Source organism: Alligator sinensis, unplaced genomic scaffold, assembly GCF_000455745.1.
Source record: "Alligator sinensis unplaced genomic scaffold, ASM45574v1 scaffold104_1, whole genome shotgun sequence".
NCBI lineage: Eukaryota > Metazoa > Chordata > Crocodylia > Alligatoridae > Alligator > Alligator sinensis.
In genome coordinates this window covers 4709586-4720321 of record NW_005841867.1, presented here as the reverse complement: position 1 = coordinate 4720321, position 10736 = coordinate 4709586, and the positions used below count along the sequence as shown (strand labels likewise).

At 46.6% G+C, this 10736-nt stretch overlaps 1 long non-coding RNA gene across 1 annotated transcript in view; it reads right to left on the bottom strand.

Moving 5' to 3' along the window:
• Positions 1-6534, bottom strand: part of LOC102379741 — a 58940-nt gene extending 52406 nt beyond the window's left edge. The window contains exon 1 of the long non-coding RNA XR_323019.3: positions 6359-6534. This is a non-coding gene — a long non-coding RNA (uncharacterized LOC102379741). The remainder of the gene's footprint in view (positions 1-6358) is intronic.
• Between the last annotated feature and the right edge of the window lie 4202 nt (positions 6535-10736).

Sequence of the window (10736 nt, the reverse complement as noted above, 5' to 3'; positions counted from 1 at the left end):
AATTGGCTAGAGGGTCGCACCCAGAGAGTCGTGGTGGATGGGTCGGTTTCGACCTGGAAGGGTGTGGGCAGTGGGGTCCCACAGGGCTCGGTCCTTGGACTGATAGTCTTTAATGTCTTCATCAGCGACTTGGACGAGGGAGTGAAGTGTACTCTGTCCAAGTTTGTGGATGACACAAAACTGTGTGGAGAAGTGGACACACCGGAGGGCAGGGAACAGCTGCAAGCAGACCTGGATAGGTTGGACAAGTGGGCAGAAAACAACAGAATACAATTCAACAAGGAGAAGTGCAAAGTGCTGCACCTAGGGAGGAAAAATGTCCAGCAGACCTACTGCCTAGGAAATGACCAGCTGGGTGGCACAGAGGTGGAAAGGGATCTTGGAGTCCTAGTGGACTCCAAGATGAATATGAGTCGTCAGTGTGACAAAGTCATCAGAAAAGCTAATGGCACTTTATCGTGCATCAGCAGATGCATGATGAACAGAACCAAGGAGGTGATACTTCCCCTCTATCGGGCGCTGGTCAGACCGCAGTTGGAATACCGCATGCAATTCTGGGCACTGCACTTCAAGAGGGATGCGGATAACCTGGAGAGGGTCCAGAGAAGGGCCACTCGTATGGTTAAGGGCTTGCAGACCAAGCCCTATGAGGAGAGACTAGAGAACCTGGACCTTTTCAGCCTCCGCAAGAGAAGGTTGAGAGGCGACCTTGTGGCTGCCTATAAGTTCATCACGGGGGCACAGAAGGGAATTGGTGAGGTTTTATTCACCAAGGCGCCCCTGGGGGTTACAAGAAATAATGGCCACAAGCTAGCAGAGAACAGATTTAGATTGGACATTAGGAAGAACTTCTTCACAGTTCGAGTGGCCAAGGTCTGCTACCTATGCAGGGGGTCGGACTCGATGATCTATTGAGGTCCCTTTCGACCCTAACATCTATGAATCTATGATCAATTTTTGCAGGTTAGTCTAATCTGATTGAGTAAGTTTGCAACTGGACAGACATTCCATCTGGACTGAGGAAGTGCTGTCATATGCCTGCAGTCATTCAGGCCAGGAGCTGGGGGGCACTAGAGCAGCGCTCAGTGGTGGTGCTGGGGCTGGGGGTGGGGCAGTGGCCAAGGACAGGAGAATTAAACCCCTCCCTGGCCAATTCCTAACAACTATGAAACTATGGTAAAATTACTGCCAGGGCTAGCCATGCCCCCCTCTCACCCCTCTCCCCCCCAGCTGCCCCTGGCTGGAGCAGCTGGTAGAAACATGCAGGTCTGCACCGGTGGGATGGGGAGTGGAGGGGAGAAATAAGCCTCTTCTCTGCTCCCTTCCCAGGGCCAGCATCTGGCTGCGTCCCTACCCTTGTCTGTCCCTGCTCTGGCTGGGGAGCAGAGGGGCTGAGCCAGCCCTGTAGGGCTGGAGCAGAGCACCTAGCCCAGACAGCATGCCAGGATGCTGGGAGACTCTGGTTTAAGTTCAGCCGGGAATGGGTCTGTGACAGACACTGCATAAAGTGATCTAAGCTGAATCAGTCAAGTCTGATACTACGTTCAACCAGGTTTCTCTCATACCAGTTTCAGCCATTTTGAAACTGGTTTATGCACACTGAATTTATGTTCTGTTACAGATTTAAACCAATTTCTGATCACTTAAACCAATTTGTGTGTAATGTCTGTCCCTAGCCTTGAGGTCTACCAAGCTCAAGCCTCCCCAGAGAGAACACCACCACAAAGGTTTGAAACCAAGGCCTCTGGGTCTTAAAGCAGATCCTCTACTGCCTGAGCAGAGGACCCAGCTCTGTTAATCAAGGTTGTAGCTAGTTCAATCCCTACATGTGGCTCAACCACTACTAGGAAAGAGAACCGCACTGAGCTTGGCACCAGCTTCTTGTTTTATCCTTTGACAAGACTTTGCTAGAACAAAGGCTACAAGAGTTAACCATTTTTCACAACAAACAGAATGAAGCCTTCTGTTTAACAAGTTTTCTTTCAGCAGTATCATTGTGATGCCTGCATCTCCATGGTATAGAAAGCAAGATTAGACATTTGGAAGCTTACTGGGAGCGTGGGCTCATTTATGCATTGTGCATTAAAGTAACGTTAACAGCAGTGAAGTCAAGGATTGTTCTGATCAGTCAATTTTTCTTCCCTCATATACCAGCTGAACTTCGATGAACTCTCATTTATATTCTAGCAAAAAACTAGTAAACAGAAACACAGATTGCTGTTTTATGTGCCCAGGCTTTTTCACTTCTTCTCTTCAATAGCTTCATTCATTAAACTGGGCAACAGAAAAATGCAGCCCTACTTAAATATTATTCAAGGCAATATATTGGCTTTGTTTCCTAGCCTACTAGAAACAGGCTGTTAATAGGAAAATTTTCACTTTTTCCCTCACAAGGAATCTACAAATATTGTCAGAGAGCCTCAAAGTATAGGCCATGATAGAGAGATAAATATTTGAGACGCATCTCAAAAGACTTATATCTAGTCTAAACCAAATTTTAAAAAAATCCAGGTCTCCCCAAAAGTTACTGCTATGGGCATTCTTTAGTAAGAAGTGTCTAAGCCATGTTTTAGAAATACTAGACTTGATTTTGGTCATCAAATCCAGCAACCTTCACTTGGCAATAAATAATATTCAGTAATTCACAAGACTGGTAATATCCACAGCATCCGAGAAGGTTTCAGATCCATGAACCTGATGCCCAAAGGTCATTTCGCAACTCCCGTTGAAATCAAAATGCCCACCGATTTCATATGCAATTACTTTTTTTATCATCGTCATCTTAGGGTCAGTCTCTGTAAACCCTTAATCGTACTTACTGGTGAGTGAGTAAAGAAAAGTACCTAGACATGTTAGTCTGAAGTCAGGCAGAAGGCAAGGTAGCTGTGTATTTCAGTTATGGGCTAACTGAAATCAAAGATGGGTAAACTTTCATAAGCTGCAGCTTATTTAATCAACTAGCGACTGATGAAATGGGTCTTTGATTCATGAAAGTTTATGCATGTTTGATTCCACTCATCTAAGGTGCACTTCTATCTTGCCAGGGTAGGAGCCAGCACCACTTCCCTTGGAAGTTGGTTCCAGATCCTAGCCGCCCTGACTGTGAAGTAGTTCTTACGGATGTCTAATCTAAACCTACTCTCCAACAACTTGTGGCCATTATTCCTCGTTATCCCGGGGGGCGCTAGGGGAAACAAGGTCTCCCCCAAACCCTTCTGGTCCCCCCTAGTGAGTTATAGACAGTCACCAGGTCCCCCCTCAGCCTTCTCTTGTGAAGGCTGAACAGGTTCAGGTCCTGTAGCCTCTCATTGTAAGGTCTGCCCTGCTGTTCCAAGATCATGTGGGTGGCCCACCTCTGGACCCTCTCAATGTTGTCCACATCCCTCTTGAAGTGGGGTGCCCAGAACTGGACATAGTACTCTAGCTGTGGCCTGACCAGTATCACGTAGAGGGGGAGGATCGCCTCCTTGGACCTACTTGAGATGCACCTGTGGATGCACGATAAGGTCCTGTTAGCCCTGCCGACCGTGATCTCGCATTGTCAGCCCATGTTCATCTTGGAGTCAATGACGACTCCAAGATCCCTTTCTGCCTCTGTGCTCTCAAGAAGGGAGTTTCCCATTTATAAAAGTGTGCTGCTGGTTTCTACCGCCCAAGTGCAGCACCCTGCACTTGTCCGTATTGAAACACATCCTGTTTTTGTTAGCCCACCCCTGCAACCTATCCAGGTCTTTCTGCAGTCTCTTCCCTCCCTACTAACGTACCCACCTCACACCAAATTTTGGTATCATCAGCAAATTTGAACAGGTTGCTTTGCACCCCGTCGTCCAAATCACTGATAAAGAAATTGAACAGTGCGGGCCCAAGGACTGAGCCCTGGGGGACTCCACTGCCCACTTCCCCCCAGGTCGAATATGACCCGTCCACCACCATCCTCTGAGTATGACCTTTCAGCCAATTTGTAGTCCATCTGACTGTGTAGTTTAAAGCTGGATAAGGAAGTTGTTCTAGCTGTTGTTCTAGTCAACTAATGCCTGTCTGCCAGGTCAAGTAGAATTTACCTGTCCCAACTCTGCAAGGTGCTAAATATTCTCAAGACACAGTTGATCAGTTATTCTCCCACAGGAGTTCAGGGCAAGACTGTCTTCTTTAAAGGATAATATTTCACTGTTTGTTTAAAGTCACTTCCAGTTCCTAGATAATTGTTCCTTAGCTATTGCCCAGTTAAAACAAATACACCAATACATAATATGGTAATTTATTGATTCATGAGTCAACAGGGACCATTATGCAGAAAGTAGTACAATATCATGTAGATTAACACAAGTCACAGAACTACTTCCATAATATCTGCATCAAGCCCACACCTTGTGTGTGACCTGAAACATCCGAGGGCTTCCAACGACAACATTACAGAAATAAAGAGGAAATAGGTGAAAGAAACATTCAAGTTTCTTAGGAAAGAAACACAAGAAAGAGGGGGGTCAGGGAATGGAAAAAGAAAATAACCTATATAGGAAGAATTTGACCTCTCTTAAATATTAACAAATATTATTGGTCCTACAAAACTGAGGACCATACTATATTTTCTTGATTACAGTCTAATGAAACCTTGTCCGCTAATTATTTACATACATACAAGAACTGGATATTCCTTTAACACATCACCATAGCTCCTTCATTGAGGAAGCAGCCATATTTTAAAGAATGCAAGTACTGAAGAAAGTACTTCTAGTTGATGATCAACTATCAATGGCCACATGTGGAAAGAGTTTTAAAGATTCAATAACATCAAGCAACTTCTTCAAAATATTCATGTAGACTAAAACACTAAATACCAACTGTGATTTTAATCCATGTTCAGAGCTCTTTGAGTATTCCCTGTCTCTCTCAGAAAGCCAGCTAAAAATCCCTGTCAATAAGAACATTAGATTCACTGCCAGATTTTCAGCTAGTTAGAGTTGTTAACATGACAATCCATAGTCTAGATAGACTATGCAATTATGGCTAAAACTACAACAATAAGAATTAAGCACAGTCTGAGGGAAAGGATATATTATGATGCAGCCATGTACTTTTAAAACAAACAGACAAATCTCATTCTCATGCAGAGAGGAGGAAAATGTTATTTTTTACAGAACCAATACAATAAATGTATTTAACAGTGATCAGTACCTGTAGGAGTCACTCTAGCACTGGTTCTCAGCCTTTTAAGACTCAAGCCACCTCTTGTTTGACTCAAGGCAGCCCTCAGAAAATGCCAGATCTTATTTTTCTGTTGTCAAGAAAAAGCATAAAATCTAAAGCAACTCTTCTGTTGCAAAGAACTCAGGAAGACCAGACAGGTCAGATGTCTTGGGTACTGTGGATGCCTATTTGAAATCCCTGGGTTTATTCTGTGAGTCACACTTGCAGATCTAACAGTGCTAACATTGTGTGGCATTCAGCAGCACCCCTGAAAGGATCTCAAGGCTCCATGGCACCCTGGTTGGGAGTCACAACACTAAAGTCTCCAAATACAATGGACAGCATTACTGCATGGCAGGGGTGGGGGTTGGGGGGAGGACTGCCAAAGTACGTGCATGTGAGCTGCAAACTGACAGGATTATTCACACTGGCATGTTACAATGATAAACATCCCAAGACAAGATGACAGGCAAATAAGATATGAAACTCACTCACTGTGACAAAAATCTATGCCTCCTTCAGCCTTGCTGCTTACAGATAGCAGTGACAATGAAAGAGGGCTGGGAAAGGGAGCAGCTTGCAGCTTACCAGGGTGTCCAGAAGGACCAGGGAGGAGCACAAGGTCTAATTGGGCAAGTGATCATCTCTTTTACCGCAAATGTGGATGCTTCAATGGTCACCTGAATGCAAGATTAACTTCTATCCCTTCTTTATCAAGTAGGCCTACTGACACCCCTTAAGTCAGGCAATAGCCAAACTTTCTTCCTGGGCTCTTTGTCTAAGGCTTGTTACTCACTACCAATTCCACATCTTCTTTCAAAACCCTCCTCACACCAAGAAGAGCCCTCTAAAAGGGCAAAAGTCTGTAACAAATAAGGTTTTCTTAAGAAAGATGATAGTATGTGTTGACTTTATATTAGCCCTTATCTGAAGTATGCAAGATATCAGCTCCCTTCCAAAAACAGATTTCTGGAGATTTAAAGACGTGGTGAACAAAACAAAATTGTTGGTCTTCGTTACTTTTTTTCATTATGAAATGAAAACACAATTCAGACTACACACAACTGAATTATTGTTATTAAAAAGATATAACCAGTCTTTTCCCAAATAGCAAGTTCCAGACCCTCCCTATAATCCCCCTCAGAAAATAAGAGTTGTCATTTAGACTCACCTGCTTTGTCTTTGAATTGGCTTTAGGTGTACCAGGATCTAACAAACATGGAGGAAAAGCATACACAATGAGCTCCGTACAGCTATCAGCATCTAAGCTGTGACTCAATAACACCAAACTCTCAGCTAACCCCTAGGCAGGGTGAGATGAATTCATCTGATGGCAGTTAGGCTAGATACACACCTGTCACTATATTTGCATAATATAACCCTTCCGTAAAGCTTTCTCCAGGGACTAATCCTTAGTCCTTTCACCTTGCAGAAAGACAGACAAGTAAATATGGATACAGCAGATGTTTGGACAGGCTGTAGGAAACAAATGAGTAATCCAATGGCAAATGAGTTCACTTGTGAGTTCCTTTGTTAGCAAGTGGGGAAAGCTGGCAAACCAGTGTTTGGGTCTTGGAAGGGTCAAATGGTTTTCCCTTCTGATCCGAAAATAAAGAGATAGCATGTCACACACAGTTCATCACCAATGATGAGCCAATTGGCTTTTCTCTCTGGATAAAAGGAGCACAGTGCTCCCTTGTAACATGGGAGAATCCCATCAGCTTCTTCAGGTGGAAAGAAACTAGAGGGTGGACTATAAGGCTGTTCAGCTGGCAGTAATATTTGCTAAGCCGACAGCACAGTTGCAGCTCAGAGAGCACTTTCAGGTGTTGAACTCCCCAGAGGTTGAGGTCACAAACTACAACAACCTGTGCAATTCACCAGCTCCCTGCCAATTTGACCCTCATCTTCTACATGCTACATATGCTCGGTAGTGGGAAGTATGGTCAAATGATCACAGCAAAGGGGCCATAAATTGTGGCCACCTGTTAAAGGTGAAGTAGGTGATCATGTAATATAATACCTCATTTAATCCAGAGGAATGGATTCAAATTGACCTCTGCTCTGACCACTTTTCCTTAGAGGAAGGAGATATCATTTTTTAGAACTAATTCTCAGACAGTCTGACCGTGACCACTGCATTACAGTGTCTTGCCTTCAGTGCAAACTAAAACTAAGGTGTGGACATTGCCCCTGGATGCACTTGGGGGAGGCTAGGTAGCTGGGTTCCTCTACCATTTTCCTGCCCCCTTCCATAATTCCCCTTCACCTTGAAGCAGAGGCAGCACTTTGTTGTTGCAGAAATGCACAAAGCAGCCTGTCCTCCAAACTGTTTTGTATCCTTAGGGACAAACAGTGCCATAGGAAGGTTCCTGTACCCTTGCTATGTATTCAGAGAGCAGAAAACAAAAAAGAGCTGGTTTTACCTTTGAGCTTTGTGGCTGGCTTTCAAGAATTTTAGACTTCCCAGAAGAAGTAGATAGTTGCACATTTATTAAATGAAAATTGTGGCTGGAAACAAGTAGTCTGGAGTAGTTGCCCTCTATAAAGAAACATCTCCCCCTTATTCTGCCCTTTCTCCCACCATTTTCTCTCCCTTTCCTCTTTCTTTATCCATTAGTAAACATGAAAGAGGCAGTTCAGCACAGCTCCTCCAGCCCAGCTTTGGGAGCAGCATTCATTGCACCATGGTGCTATCTAGTGGTAGATCTGTAGACATATACCAAAGGGTCCTCAAATACAGCTGCCTTTGTATATAGAGGCTGTGTGCTGCAAGAGCCTTAACATTTGTGCAGTAGAGTCCATAACCCTACAAATACCTTGTTTTCTTAAATGTCCAGCACAATTAAAGAGAGTAACTATGCTTGGTAAGATATTCAGAGTTTCAAAGAGTATATTTTGGATAGTGCATGTAAGAGAAATAAGTATTTTCTTTAGCTGGGACTAGTCTACTTTTGTCCCATGGCTCTACAGATAAGCTGTGGAAAGGGTCTTCCTGAGCTGATTTATGAGCTAAGAATCATGCCCCTAGGTTTACCCCGAGAACTTGCAAACATGGTGATAGAGGCTGAGGGGAAGGGGGAGTTACAGAAGGTTTTTTTCCCTCTTGGGCAACATCTGGTTATCCCAAAGCCACTGTGGGTCACCTACCTCACATGAGATGGTTCCTTTTCTCTGACTGACTAATCTAAATTTTATAAGGAGTATCTGGACAATTCATTTAGTCTTTAATTTTCTGAGGTGGAAAGAGAGCAGGTAATTTGAGGAATTTCCCCTTCCTTTTCCTTAAAAACCAGGGGTGGGGGGATGGGGAACTGGAGCCCCCTATTGCATGTACCCAGCCCAGCCCTCCCGGCCCTAGGCCAGCAAGTTGGGGGCTGCCCATGCAGCAGAGGGGCTCCATACCCCCACCCCCGGTTCCCAGCCCAGCAGACAGCCACAGCTAGGAGCCATGAATCAGAGCCAGGCTGTCTGCCATGCTGTGAGAGGGGGAATGGAGCCCCCATGGGTCCCCAGCTTGCTGGCTTTGGGCTGGAGGGATGCTTGGCCAGGTCTATGCAGCAGGAACCACCACTCCCCCTCTCCCCACCCGCAGTTCCTGGCATGGCAGACAGATGCATAACTCTGAGCTGTGGCTCTTGGCTGCAGTTGTCAGCAGAGGCCAGGTGGTGGGGAGAAAGGTAGGAGGAATGAAGAACCCACTGTACAGGCCCAGATCTGAGCCAGAACATCTGTGGGGACCTGTGCAGCAGGGGACTTTATTACCCCACCCTCCCAACCCCAGTGGACAGCTGAAGCTAGGACCTGCATCTTGGAGCTGAGCAGTTGTAAGGTGAGGCGGGTAGGAAGCAGGGAGTGGAGCCCCCTTCCATGTGTGCACCCCAGCGTTGCTGGTTCAGGCCTGGGTCGGTGCAGCAGAGGCTCCATTCCCCCCTGCCCAGTGGCTGCTGACAGCTGCAGGCAGGAGCCATGGCTTGGAGTCATGCACCTGTCCATCACACAGGGAACCACAGGTTGGGGGGGGAGCAATGCACCCTGCCACATGGACCTAGTCTAGCACCCCAAGCCAGCAAGCTAGGGGGAGCCCACGTGGCAGGGGGCACTCACCCTGTCCCAGCCCCTGGTTCCCAATGTGGTGGACAGTGTGTGGCCCCAGCCTCAGTTCCCCCAGACTACAGCCAGCATAGCTGAGGGTGGGGGGGCTGCACAGCAGGAGGTGTCATGCCTTCCCTCCCCACCACAGCCCCTTCCGACAGCCAACAACTGGTGGGGTGGTGGGGCTGTGGTTATTCTGGCCAATCATGCGTGATAAGCTGCTCAGCTAGGCTCCGAATTCTCCAGCAGCCCATTGTGAGCACTCCCAGCCTGCTGGCCTCAGCCAGTGCAGGGCATCTCTGTGCCCCCTTCCCTGCCAGGGGTGAAGTTGAGTTCTGTTTGCTCACAAACTAATCCAGGGCACTTAGAAAAAGCCACAAAAGTTAGTGCGAATCCAGTGGATTTTGAACCTCTGTACCTAACCTTGGTTCCATAATGAGCATCAGGATGAGTTGTTGATTGCTCTTGAGGCAAGTAAATTAACATATTCTTGATTCCATGTCAGCAGCCATGTCAATTAAATGAAAAAGGGAAGCAGGTCTAGGAAGAGGCATAGGAGGGATGGTATGGTAGATAGCCATGAACGCCTCGTGCCTCCTGAGGCTGCGGGGGCACAGCGACCGCCCGTAGGTAGCAGCGGTTGTGGCCGTGGCGGCGGTGGGGGTGTGGTGGCAGTGAACAGAGACGACCCATAGGTGGCCATGATGACAATGGCAGTGAGGGTGGGCCAAGCAGGAACTGCTCGTAGGTGGCCGCAGAGGTGTCAGCAGTTGGGGGGGAAGGGGTGGTGAGCACCGAGTGGCAATTGGCAACCACCTGCAGAAGCCACCAAAGCATCAGCAGAGGGAAGGGGGTGGCGAGCAGCAACTGCCCGCAGACACCACCGGCAGCGTTGGCAGTGGCCAAACTCAGGGGGTGCATGGCCAATTTCAGGAGGTGCACATGCTCCCGTGTGCACCCCCTACGTGTCACCAATGTAGATAGCAATAGATGAGAAGCTCAAGAAGAGTTCTGGAAATCTGAGCACTCGGTTCTCAAGTTCTAATCAAACATGCAGAGAGCAAGAAAGCTCTATGTGGCCAAAGAAAAAACAGTTGTTGCAATGGCTTATGTTGTTCCAAGTGTAATGCTGTCACCAGATAAGAGCTACATCTTCCTTCAGTCTTCCTTGGCATTGTCATGTGGTTCCTGCCTGGTTATTATGAGATAACTGTGAGATCACCACACATCTTTACATTTGTACATTGTGAAAGGTACTTGGAGGAAGGGCAGAGCTCCCCCAGACTGAGAGCTAGCCGGGGAGTTGGCAGTGCTTCTCCCTAGCTGGAGGTTGTCTGTTGCTATTACTGTTAATAAACTGTATTATAGTTTCTGGATTCTGGCTCTCAGACTTCTTGATCAAACTGCCAAACATCACTTATTCCTGGCCCACTTTCCTCACACTCCTTAAGCAG